Source organism: Aythya ferina, assembly GCF_964211825.1.
Source record: "Aythya ferina genome assembly, chromosome: 16".
Lineage (NCBI taxonomy): Eukaryota > Metazoa > Chordata > Aves > Anseriformes > Anatidae > Aythya > Aythya ferina.
The window spans coordinates 3,358,253-3,371,955 of NC_140315.1; positions in this window are offsets into that span (position 1 = coordinate 3,358,253).

The window sequence follows — 13,703 nt, forward strand, 5'->3', positions numbered from 1 at the left end:
ATTTACCCTTCCTAGTTTTATCCTGGTGCATTCAGAGCATTTAATTTTATTTTTGATTTAATGTATTTTTCTATTATTGAGCTGCTCAGCAGTTTCTCAATGGAAAATGTTAAAAATATTCTTTAAATAGGTGAGAGAAACTGAGGGGTAGTTTTGTTCCTACCTCAGTTTCTCTCACCTATTTAAAGAAAATTGTCATGGCACACACTTGAATCTCTTGCATTTTCTGCAAGAGTAAAAGTCGGAGGAATTGGTGAGTGCCTTCTGATGACACCAGCAGAAAATCAAGTCCTGTTTAACCACCCCTTACATTAGGAACCTGCTAAAACTGGGGAAAATACAAGCAAGTGGCTCCTACTCTGTTCTCATATTCTTATTCAGTCTGGTTTTAGAAGAGGTAGAAATTCGTCCTAAGGAAGCTGTTTTTCCCCCTTTTCTCCTCTCACAGAAGTTACCAGAGCAGATTGCCTCTGGCTTCTCAGAAGTTGAGTTGAATTTTTCAAAGTGGCCCAAATTAAAAAATAAAAATAAAAAATAAGCAGATCAGTGTTAAAGCTCCCTCCAGAAGAGCAGAGTTACACCAACCTTAAATATCCCAGCAAATCACATTCACTCCCCCTCCCACAAGGGAGAAATGTCCACGATGGGATATTTCTTATGAAAAGGTGACAAAAATATAAAACCGAACCAAAATATCTGGCAGCAAATGGAGGCAGCACCCTGAGACGAGCTCTGCAGATGCCACAGTGCCGCTGGCGCTTTCGATCCCCATCCATCCCAAGTCCATCTGCCCGAAATCAGAGTGTTACAGGAGCTTCCCCACTACATTAACAGCTTTTGCTGTTTGGTGTTGGATGAATGGGGCAGGTCACATCTCTCCTTTTTTTTTTTTTTCCTTTTTTTTTTTTGTTTTTCTTTTTTTTGGTTTTCTTTTTTGCAAAGTCAGGAAGGCTGGGTCTATTTAGTATTAAATATTATCTTCTGCAAACAGGGCTTACAAGCCTGTTTAAAAAATGCAGAGGCTTTCCAGCACAGCACAGCAAGGATACGTGGATTCACATCAAATGCTTCTTTTATGAATCACGCAATAGATGCTGTCTTGCTTATGAGAATGTGTAAACTGGGAGTTATGACTAAAACCAGCGTTTGACCTCCTCGAATTCCCCACTGGATGCACGCTGGCATGCCTCATTGAAGATGCCCGTGTTCTGCGCTTTTCCTTGTCACTGAGAGATATGGCATACAGATGGAATGATCATATTGGCCTCTAAAGGAAAATATTTAACCCAGAGATGTCAATGGAATATAGAAATGATGGTTAAAATCCCAGAAGCCTGCCTTGTTTTTGTCTTTTTCCTTTCATCTAGCACTTTGGGTCATGCCATCACTTATATGCTTCAGCCCAAACAGGCAATTGCTGAGTTAAGAACCTGGAGTTCAAAGTGAACCATAAACCTTAGTCTATAAGATAAATCATACAAATTACTTTACAGAAATAAATAGAACATTTGGGAGAGAGGTTATCTTCTTGCCTTCAGTTTACATCTCTAATGACTGTAAGTTCACAAATGCATTCTGTCAAGAATATAAACATTGCTTTTATTATACCAAAGACAGATATTTATTATGAACTTTTACAGTATGGCCAGCTAGCTTAGAGGAAAGCCCTGGAATTTGGGCAAGAATGTAGAAACTTTGTGATGATTATTATTAAATCCGTGGGCACCTTTTTAAGTGCGATGAATGCTATTTGGAAACCTCACCACTTGGGTTCAACTGCACGAAGCAGTTTCTGAAAGTGGAGGACAGGGCTGAGCCTGGCTGAGATTTCCTTGTGGTGCTGCCGTGCAGAACTAGGTGTTTCCACACAAACACACCCATGCAGGTTTTTTTCTAAAACTTTGAACTTACCTTTCCTGCAGCTCTCAATAGAAATATTATTTTAACCTCGCACAGGGCTGGGATTAGGGGTGCAATACTCGCTCTGCTGCCCTCCCTGCCAGAGGAGCTTCATTCACTCTGACACTCATTGCCTTTTTCTGTGGTGCATTATAATACGAGGGAAAAAAAAAAAAAAGAGAGAGAGAGAGAGAGAGAGATTAGATTCATAAAAAGGCTTTCATTGAAACTGGGTGTTAGAGAGGTCAGTGGGACATAGGGCCAAGCCCAAAGGGAGCTTGACCCCGTGATCCCAACGTGGAAACTGGCCCCAGCTCCTTCCTTATGGAGCCGCCTCATCCTGCTCCACCCCACCAGCGCCCAGACCATGTTATCGTCCCTAAAGAAATAAAACTTTTTTTTTTTTTTCATTGCTCTTTGAAGTGCTCCTGCTGGGGAGCAGGGGAGCGCCTCGTGTAGGGTCCAGGTACCTTGGTTGCAGATCCCAGCAGTGGGGAGATGGGCTGGATGGGGCCAGGATGTCCCACTGGTGCCTCGGGAAGTGGTGACGCAGAGCGTTTCTACCGCTTGATGGACTCAGGGTGCTGCTGGTGAAAGGAGTGATGAGATCCGGCTCTGAAAGGATAAGAGAAAAATCCCAATGGGCCCCAGAGGCAGCTCTGCAGAGCAAGCGAGCGGGGTTTGGGCTCCAGTCCATCTCCTCTCATTCACCCCTCCTAAACGAGTCCCTCTGAGCCAAAGCTAAGGTTAATTAGCAAAGCAAATGTGGGCACATTTCCATTCTTGGTGCCTGGGCTGTTTTACATAAGTCCACGGGTACTTTTCAGCTCTGCCAGATCTGCACCTCTTCTCCCCCAGCAAAAGGGACAGTTTTGGAGCAAGAGGGGAGAGCAGGCTCTCACAAAAAGGTTATGCAATGCGTATCGCTGGGCTACATGTGTTCAGTGATTGCAACAGTCATGAATAAGGTATGAGAAATTGGACATGATATTGCATTTCCTGTTCATGCATCTGTTGGATAAGCTGTTTGGAGCCCGCCGCGTCAGTCAGGGATTGTTTCTTTCCTACATCATGGCAGTCCCGGTGTCTCTGCTCGGTTGGGCTCTGTTACGTCTGGTGATGGAATGAGAGAAAGAAAAGAAAAAAGGGACACATTGAAGACAAAAGTATTTAAGCCTAGACATGTCTGTGAGCACATGTGTGACACATTCATGGGCTGGTTTGTCAGAGGCAGGGATGTAAAACCCGTGCCCCCAGTCGCACCGAGCAAATCAAAGGGTGGAAGAGAGAAGAAATTCCTCAGCTCCGGCTCTGCATGCAGATCTTGCCCAAATGTTGCCGTCGTGCCGCTTCCCCTCCCAGCAGCGGGGAAATCTGCCTTACAGACCAGCTCCCTGCGGACTCCATATCTCTGGTGAACCCCCAGCCTCCCAGTGAGAGCTGTGCACTGGGACCGGTGACGGTACTGGAAGGGCTGCATGGGAATCCTTGATGCCAATGGGAGAAAATTCATCCCAGGCTGGGTGAGCTCCAGGCTTCTCGCCCCCGTATAGGATGTGGCCAGCATGCAGATGGCAGTGCAGAGGAGAGGAAGGGACAACAGGATTTGGGCACGGGTGAGTTTTGGGGCGAGGAGTAAGCAGGGATGCGAAGGGGCACTCCTGATGGAGGCACGACACTGTTCTGTCTCCTAGCCATGCATCAGAGGTGTTTTGATAAACTGATCATATCCACAGCTCAAGTGGATACGGGTTTCTGGAGAAAGTCCAGTGATTTTCAGCTCCATTTGACATCTCCCACACAGACTACTCCCTTTCTTTCCAAACAGAAGTGTTTTCCTGCTTCTCTTCCCTTACTTTTTTACTTTTTTTTTCTTCTCAGAGGGAATCAAAAGATGAAATAGGAAGGAAAACAAATAAACAAATAAAAAGGCCAAGAAAAAATATTTTTGCCTTGAATTGAGTAGAAATAAGCCCTCTCCTTTCAAAATGGAACTGAACAGATGAGAAAGATCTGAGAAAATGGGATTTAATAGGAAAATTGCATGAGAAAAAAATGCATTTCATTTCATCAGAGACGTTTTGCAGAAACACCTGTGGCTTTTCCAGCAGCCTGGCTCCTGTGCTGCCTGCCCCGAGTGTGGGTGCGTGGGCACAGCTGGGGCTCAGCCCTCATCTCCAGGCTCGAGATTGCTCCATGTGGAGAGCTACACACTGTAAGCAGCACCTTAACCTTCCACCAGGCTTGGGCTCGGATAAAAATTTCAATGTAAACGGGGTATTCAGCAAAGAACAGAGTGGGAGTATGCTAACCCTGTGTCCAACACCATGCCCATGGGTCAGCAATCCCCACTCCTTGGGCACGTCCCAGGCACACCCAGCTCCTACCCCTGCATTTTCCTCTTTCTATTGCACTGAAACCATCCACCCAAGGGCCCTTTCCAGACTAATTCATTACAGTTTTCATTAAAATCATTGCATCTTAATAAAAGGCTGCCATAATCACATATGAATGAGGTACCCGGACCAACCCAGTGAAAACCTCTCTTCATTGAAGCCATTATAATGCACAAGTAACCAGGATTAGATCAGCCATGCCAAACAGTCCAGGACAATAGTGATTGGGCACAAAACTGAACTAAGGTAAATGTTTTAAGACAATGGTTTATACAAGAAGTAGTGGAAATAATATCTCCCAAGAATGTTACCTGAATGATAAATGAAAATGGAGCCTCAAATAATAATAACAATGTAAAACAATTTGTGAAGCCTTTTCTAAGCAGCACCCTGGTTAGATTCCAAAGAAAATACATGCAAAAAATATTCAAAAACCCATGCAGTACATTGACTTTGGCCAGCTCCCAGCTCTTGGGTATAAAGCTTTCTCTCAGTGTTTTGCAAGTAAAACAAGTTCTTTGAATGAGGGCCTGATGCAGGCTGCTGAGCATCTTCTCTTCTTACCGGTGCCAAAGATGTCCATGGTTTGTAGGACAGACTAATGCACAGGTCTAGCACAGGCCAAAAAATATTTATCCAGTAATGAAATCCATCATATCAAACTCACAGAGAAGTGAAGCTTTCAGGATCCACCCCTCAGTTGTGCAATGCCTTTGTGGGTTTTGTTGTTGTTGGTTTTCTAAATGAAAAATAGCAGAGGCTCAGACACTTCAGGCCCTGCTGGAAACTCTTCCTGCAGTGTAATCGCTCGCCCTGAGCCTGCCTAAACATCCAGCCATGCTCGAGGCTGGGGCCAAGCCCTGTGTGCTGCGCTCGTGGGAGCAGCTCCTGCCTGGGAGCTGCTCCTGGAAGTGCCCCTGCCCACGAGCAGCCCTTTTGCCTCCGAGCACGGAGCAGGATTGGGCTGTGAGCCCTTAATCCCCGCGGTAAGAAGTGGAACACTGCACACAAGATGTAGCAACAAAACAGATTTAGTTCAAGGTTAGTCTCAAGAACCCTTATCTGATCACTGACAGTAATTTATCACGCAGAACCCATCATTAGTGTCAAGCTGTTTTATTACCCACTAACTTAACACTGTTTTACCAAGAGTCAAGTGTGATGTCACTCATGTTAAAGTAATTTACAGCTAATAGATATGAGGTAGGAGTCAATGCTGGCTTGCTGAGTTCCTTTCATACCCAGAGCTTGCTACTTTCATTTTGCCCAGTAAGCAAATGAGAAAGTAGAGAGAGGCAATAATAAAGGGGAAACATCCACATGCCTGTGTGCCCATACACACCCGGAGGATCTTTAAAGTTTCCCAGCATCTTTTCCCTTCACATACAAGAAATCATCCATATGCTTGAACTCTGATAATGCAGAGTTTAAGTAGCTGGTAAGATTTAAGGCACAGTGATGAATATTTGGTTTTATGGGAGAAGAAATGAATAATGCTTTGGTCACCTGGAGGCTTCGGCACATGAGCAGAGAGGAAAATCCTCCTGGAGTCACATCGTGTACCCCAAAACTGTGAATTCTGACTCACTGGAAAAGGGGATGTTTGGGATGATTTGTCATTGCCTTTTCAGTGGTCTCAGTTTTCAGGGTGAGAGTTGTCTCTATCTGAGAGTGGAGAGAAGTTACAGAAACCTCGATAGCGGGTTTTGTTACAAGAAGCGGAGACGGTCGCGTATGAACATTGTTTTCCTTCTCTGCTTTCCCTCTCCCTCCAGCCAATTCTGCTCAGTCCTAAGGTCAGCCCCAGTGCAGGCTGTGTTTATAAGAGAATACATTTCCCATTTCCAAGCACTTGCCATCTTCTCTAATGAATCCTCCTGCTGACGTCTCCAGGATCCATATTCTTAGCCTGCTAGACGTTCAGAGATAATCCTGACTAATGTGTATATATTCAAAGAGGTTTATTGTGGAGAATTTTCGTTTGGGATAAGGGAAAGGGCATCCTATATCTGTTCACCTCTCTGATTTTATATCCATTAAAAAACATTTTAAAATGCTGTATCTGCTATTATTTCTCCTGAGAGTTCCTAAACTATGGGTTATTTGCATGGAGACTCCAAATGGTCCAGGAGCTGTGACCCCTCAAGACATTGCATTAAAGCTAGAGAAGGTCTCTTGTGATTAAATTTTAACTGTTGTTGGGATCTCAGGTAAATATCTTGCTCTGACAACACACCTGGACTGTAAATCATTGTAGCATCACTTTTGTCAGCCCTGTCAATAACTGTCCCGGTCAGTAAATTGTGTTTGATCAAACAGCTCTTGGAAAAAAAAAAAAAAAAATGCTTTCAATGGTGACCTCGGCTTCAACCCGCAGAGCCAATTGTATGCAGATTGCCCTACGCCCCCTGAAAGGAGGACCCTGAGTTTGGCTGTGGGAAGTTCCCAGCTGACCAGATGTGGGGCTGAAGGCTTGGAAACACTGGACAATGGCTAAACTCTAGAGATTGGCCCGGGTACAGTCAGATGGGATGTACGCACTCATAATTTTCTTCCTATCCATAGGGAACTGAATAAAGTCTTGCCAGGACTTCTGCTTCTGCATATCTTTGCTTGCTTAAAATCGTTCCAGTGGCTCCTCGTAACACATGGCTTTGCTCAGCTCGTTCCTGTGAAATCTCAGGAGCAAGCAGGAGATTGCAAGTGGCCCCTGGCCACGTACTCCCCCGTGCACCCCTTGTACCACGGGACCAGGGGGCTTCCACCATGCAAGGAGAAAACAGCTGGGTCAGACCAGCTACGGCTGTGCCTAAAACTCATGCGGTGCAAAGCATAGGTTGTGCCTTGGTTTTGTATTTATGAGTCCAGAAAAGTAGAAAAAAACTTTCTTTCCTCCTTCTCCCTGACTCCAGAGCAGTCAAAGATGAAAGCCACCCCATCTCCCGGGCAGGTGGGTTGCCCAGAGAGAGCAAGAGGTGCTTTGCTCCCTGCTCTCGCTGAAACGGCCACCTCTCCCTCTCCATACCACCTTCCCAACTAATTGGAGCCATGTTTTCATGCCAAAGCAGATGAAAAATGCACCCAGTGAGGGCTGAGAGGTTGCTGAGAGGGTGAAAAATGAGGCTAGGCGAGGTCAGAGACGCAGCCAAAGAGACGGAGAGAAATGGCAAGGGGCATTTGGTGAAGTGGAGAAGAAGGTTTGCTGGCCATAGCCAAGGCAGTTCAGGTGTGGCAGAGGAGCTGTGAACACAGTGAGCACAGCCTGTGAACGCTGAGCAAAGGTAGGAAGATTATTGGACATAGGGGTATTAAAATGAAGTGTAGCAAAGCAGTGCAGGGAACATTAAATTTAGTTCTACTAGATAGGAAAGGCTGCACAATTCATTTGTCACATCCCTTCAGTACCTTGCTTACGAGAAGTCACAGTGCCATTTCTCCCTCTTGGAAGATTATTTTTAGACATATAAAATATATGAGGAAAGAGGTGCAAAATGAAAATTAGCCTACAATGCAGATAGCGTCCCAAATTCATCCCTAGGGCACCTTTGTTAACTTCAGTGGAAGCCTTCCACTAGAGATTAATTCGGACCGGTATTTAAAAGTACATATCTGTGCAATGCCAGTGTTTTGAGTCAATAATTTCATTCCAAAACTGCAATGGGGAAAGAAAAAAAGAAAAAAAAAAAAAAGTGCTTCTACTTGCAGATACCACAATTAAGCAGAAAATAAGTGTTAATATTGCAGCTGACTTTGGGCTGAGACTTTAGAAAATGTGAAAGTCTGTCCCTGTTATTGCAGACCAAATAAAACGCCAATAAGCAAAATGAGGGGGAGTCACATGTTGGGAACATGATGCCTTCTGGTCCTTGAGAATCAAATCTGCCCAGTCTCCTGATTAAAAACCAGACTTCTGCAGCCACTCAGACTTTGGAAGAAGAAACCATCTTCCATGAGGCCAGATTCTCAAGTGGCTGGATTTGCTAAGCACTTAATGTGCCATTGTTTATTTTAAAATCCAATATTCCTCACCTCTATCCACTCTGTACACATATAAAAGGTTTAAAAATTGGGGACCTGGAGTCAGAGTGGATATAAAAAGCCCAAGTGGCTTACCCTACTGAGACATCGGCTCCTCCTGGCCTGAAGCTGTCTGTAGAAGAGGCAGACAGAGCTGCTAACAGTCCTCCAAGCCCTTCCCACATGTCCCTGTGAGCAAGCAAGCACAAAGAACCAGAAGCATCTCCAGATATAGAAGGGGACTGCAGAAACCATGAGGACAGTAAGGCAGGAACAGCTTTGCAGCAGGGAGGCTTCTGCAACTGGCCCTGAAGATACATCTCTGTTCTCTGGACAATTTTGGAAGAGATGTCTCTAAAAGAAACCCATATTCAGGAGCCTGAGACTGTCCAAAAGCTGTAAACCAAATCTTAGGGTGAGTGGACACTCTCTTATTTTCCAGACCTTTAATTTCATGTTGGAAACAAAAGCCTTTCCCCCAGGAGGGTGGGTTGGAGCGGTACCTAGCCGGGAAGCAGGGCAGAGCACGGAGGCAGACAACAACTTCTTGCTCTCCTCTTTTCTCCCAGGTAGACAAAAACAGATTCCACTCCTACAGAGGCTGAAGTTCCCAAAATTCGGCAGTGCTTCCTAAAAGTCAAGGCACTCCCAAAGAATAATCAATCTGTCCTTGCTATCTGGGGTTTTGAGTTTTAATCCTTAAGATCTCCCCATTTTCGTTTCTTCTCTGCAGCCCACGTACCAGGTGCTTTGTTTACAAGAACACTGCTATTAATGTTAGATCTCACAGCTCCAGAGTCTGAAGCTTTAGGAAAAACCACCCAGTGTCATGGGACTTGAATTAAAAAAAAAAAATGAGCTCATATCCCAAAGGTGTCCAGCTGGGAGATTCCACTTATTTATGGGAACTCCCTAAAAAGGTCTCCAAGGGATTTGGGCACCAGCGTCCCATTTCCTAACATTTCGCAGTAACAACAGTCCCACTTTCCCTGCATGGCACAGGAAGAGCAAGCCCCTTTGCATGTTTCTCCCAACCATGTAACAAACAGGTTACATCATGACTTTGGTCGCTGAAGCTCCTCGCTTTCCTCCCTCCCCCACGCCAGGAACAATGGCTAACTGTTCTTTTTCCATCTATAAATTTGTCTGAGTTAACAGTTCCCAAGATCTGGCAGCAAGCTGGAGCTGGGAGTGAGCTGAGAGATAGGAGAGTGACAGTCTGAAATGAAACACAGAGCTGCTGGGCCTGCAGCCGTCAGACAGGAGCCTGGCTCCCTCCCTTAAAGATTAGCGAGACTCCTTCGCTGGAGCCCTCCGCATTCCCCAAAATCCTAGCAACAAAGTGCTGTCTCTCAGCCGCCAATGAATCATGTGAATTTAACCTTTCACCTGGCCACAAGGAGGTTAATATACCAAAATAGCCCTTTTTTTTTTTTTTTTTTTTCTTTCCCCATTTATTGCCTGTGAAGTGGGGAGCGTGGAGCAAACCCTGCGTGGCTGGCAAGGCTCTGAAGGTGGTGTAGGGCTGGAGGCTTTGCTCGTTGTCTCCTCCAACATGAGGCTGGCATTGCCAGCACCAGCCCAGAACACATGAGCCATTTTTTTGGTTTATTCAAAGCAATAGTTCCCATTTTCAGTGTACAGAAGGTTTCCACTCTCACATGTATTGAATGATATCTGGTTTGGGATCGCCAGCGTGGCCAGTGGCGCGCCGTGCCCTCCAGCCTCAGCCCCACGAACACCTACACGCATGGGAACTTGTAGACACAAGAGGCGTCCCTCAGCCCGTGCACATGGCCGGATCCTGAGTCACTCCCGGCTCCTGCCTGCTCACAGCGAAACTCCTGGAGACTTCCCAGGATCCTCACCCCCCAAAAAAAAAAAGTTCTGAGCCCCTGGGCTGGGTGTCCTTGTCCCACAGGACCAAAGCAAAGCTGGAGCCCTCGGTGTGGCTTACATCAAATAAACCAGCAGAGCTCTGTCTGCCCATCTGCAGAGGTGGTTTTGGCTCTCCTGGTGCATTCCCAGCAGCGGGTGCTGCCTGTGCCCGGTGCCCCTGCCCTCACCCGCCTGAGGACCCCCTGCCTGCTCCAAAACTTGCTGTTAAATCAGCCTGGAAGGAAGATGGAATTTTAAAAAATTAGGATTTTTTTAACAATTCATGGTAAAAAATGATGCAAAGGAAGGTCACTTTTAGGAAGCCCGTGCTGAGTTACCCTTCTTTGGGGGGCACAAATTGTCTGTATATAGTTCCCTGTCGATACTGAAGGAAGTGGGGTGATTTTTGTAGCTGTTGTGGACTTGTCAGCAGCTGGAGGAACGGCTGAGGCTGAAGCATCCCTGTACAATGGCTCTGTTAGAGGACAGCAGGCAACGTCAGCTCTGTGGAACCTCCGATTTTCCGTGCCAGTGAAATTCTTACAGGCTAAGGAACAAAACAGGATCTCAGAGTAAGAAGGCGAAAGATTTGCAATACTTCCCCCCCCCCTCTCTCACAGCACCCCTTCCTGAGAGCCACTGCCACATGCATATAGCAGGAGATAAATATTTTTTGGTGGAGCCCGCTGTTTGTTTAACCCTTTTGAGCCGGAGCTCTCTGGCATCCCCTCACTCCTCCAGGCACAAAACCCTGCTGTCCCTGCCTGCTTGGGCTTGGGGCAGCCCAGTCCTTGCCCGCAGCCCCTTGCTGGCCTCCCCCAGCCCTGGCCGCCTCCAGCCCCTCTCTCTGCAGTGCTGCCCTAAAAATCCGCCCGGCCCCAAAATGTCCCCAAAACCGTCTGAGAAGGGGACAACCGGCCCCTTGGAGACTGGGTAGGAAGGGGCCGGGGAGAGGCAGAGGGCGGCTGGGATGTGGAGCAGGGGATCGGGACCACGGATGGGGACCAGGGGATGCAGAGTAAGGGACCCAAACCCCGCCGGTCCCCTCCTGTCGGTCCCCCCCTTTCGTAGCCCACCCGGGCCGGGGGAAGCAGCCCCCGGGGAGCTCGTCTTCCCCCCCGGGCTGTTCGTTTGGTAACCGGGGGCAGAATCAAAAAGCGGCCCGGAGCCTCCCGCCGGGGCCGCAGGAGCCAAATACTCGATGGGTTTCCCTTTGCAGCGAGGTGCCCGAGGGCAGAGGGCTGTGAGCCGCCTCCGAGCCCCGGGGGAGGATGCTGCGGCCCGTGAGAGGTGGGGGGAGAGGGGAGGGGGCTAATTTCATTAATTGCCACCCTCCCGATGGACAGAGAGGGACGTGAAGCCAGGATTCCCCTCTCAGGAGGGTGCGCCTCGCCTCTGGTGAGCAGGACCGGGTACGTTTCTGCCCTTCCCTCTGCACTTTCTTTTTTTTTTCTTTTTTTTTTTTTTTCTTTTTTCTTTTTTCGGTGTGTGTTGTTTTTTAGTTTGTTTGTTTCTTTGTTTGTTTTGCGGTTTTGCTTTTTGTCTCGTGGTCTTGTTCTTGCTGGAGGGGGCTCCTGGCCCCCCTCGGGACCGCGCAGCGCGCTCCCACGCGTCCGCCCCTGCGCAGGGCTCACAAATCAGCCGGAGCGGGATTAGGGCCGAGGGGCCGGGGCGCCGGGCAGTCTGTCCCGGGGCGGGGGAGCCTCACCTGGAGGGGTCAGGCCTCCCCCGGGAGCCGTGCCGTGCCGTGCCGAGCCGCACCGACCCCGCTGCGCAGCGCCCGGCACCGCTCGGAGCCAGCCGGCAGAAAGCTCTGCCTGGACGCCGGGCACGGGAGCCGCGGATCCCTTCCTTACCCCAGGTCCTGCCTCTCACCCTTGCATAAAATTGGCCTGGAAGAGCAGGACAAGGTCCCAGCCAGCCTGCCCAACGGCAAAGGATAGGGCTCGGGGGGCAAACTCCCGGCGGGTGCCTTCGGGTGGCCCCGGGCTCCCCTGGGAGCCTTTTCTCTCGTCCCTGCTCCAGGTGAGGATGGAAGAAGGTTTGGTCTCTCCGAGGAGTCCGGGAAGCACCTGCCCCGGTGCTTCTCTTTGGGTTTCTTGCCTCCGCCTAAGCCTCGCCGTGAACCCGGCTCCGTGGCCACGTCGAGTGCCCCCCACCCCGGGTCTCACCTCGGTCTGGGCACGTCGGGGGGGGCCCTCGGTGAGCAGGGAGAGTCAGGGAGACCCTGCCCCTTCCCGTGGGGGGTGCCCGCACAGACCGGGCTCCCCGCGTCCCACACCCCGACGTGACTCCTTGGCGGCCGGGCGACGGCTGCGGTTCACCTAAAGCACCCCCAGCTACCCCCTAAAGCAGGACTCGGGCACCGAGAGCAGCCCAAATTTCTACAAACACCCAAGGAAATGTATTTAAGGAGCCGGCTGGCGGACCCCTACGCCGGGAGTCTCACCCCATGGTGTCACCCCCGCACCCAGCGGCTCTGTGTCCAGCTGCGGGTTCACCCCCAAACCCGTACCAAGCTGCACCCACGCGTGAACGTGTCCCCACGGGTGGCAGCAGCCCGGCCCGGTGCCCTGCTCGTCCCGCAACACGCACACAAGGTCTATAAACGCCACAGGCTCCGCGGGGAGGCTGCGGAAAGCTGCCTCCGGTTGTACTGGAAAGCCCCGGGGTGGGAGCACCTGCCCGCAGCCCTGCTGCCGGGGGGGCTCCGGAGGAACCCAGCGCCCCTCATCGCGGCCTCGGGCAGCCGCAGCCCGGGGGGCGAGAGCCCGGCACCGCCGGGAGCTGACCTAAAGCCGCTGCGGAGAGAAATCGGGTCGAAAAACGGGTAAATCGGTTGTGTCTGAACGCACTCGCACGCGCAACACGACTACGGGCAGGTTTTGGCGAAGCTCCTCCGGCGTCAATGCGCTCCCGGGGCAAATCCTCGGGTCTTTCACCGTTTCCACGTTTGTTCGAATGCCACAATCGACTGGAACGGGAGGTCGGGGAGCGTTTATTTCAATGCTCATTATTTTTTAAGAATAAATTCCAATTAAATAGCGCCTGGAAACGGCAAGGCGCGCGGCTGCGGCACGGGCGAGCCCGACGGCTTCGCCCCGCTTTTCCCAACCGAAACGAAACGAAGGAAACTCCGGCGGGGGCTCAGCCACTGCCCCCGCGGCTTTGGGGCTGGATTCCCGCAGAGACGTTTCTGCCCTTGCCGCTGACCAGCAGCATCCCCGAGCTGTTATTATTATTTTTTTTTTTTTTCTCAAGTGCATTTTTTTTTAAATTCTTTTCTTTTCGGTTTGCGGACGCAGGGACTCCCCGCGAGCTGCAAACGGCCGCTTTCTCCTGAACGCAGCGAGCAAATAAATACAGATCCCCAGCCAGTTGCGCTGCATTATTCCGAGGGAAATAGCTGGCATTCCTGCCCCGGTTTATTTTGGAGCCGAAATTTCCCACCCTTCCCGCAGCGCCGGTCCCTAGCGGGGCCGGGGCTGGGCGCCGGGACCCCGCCGCCGGTGC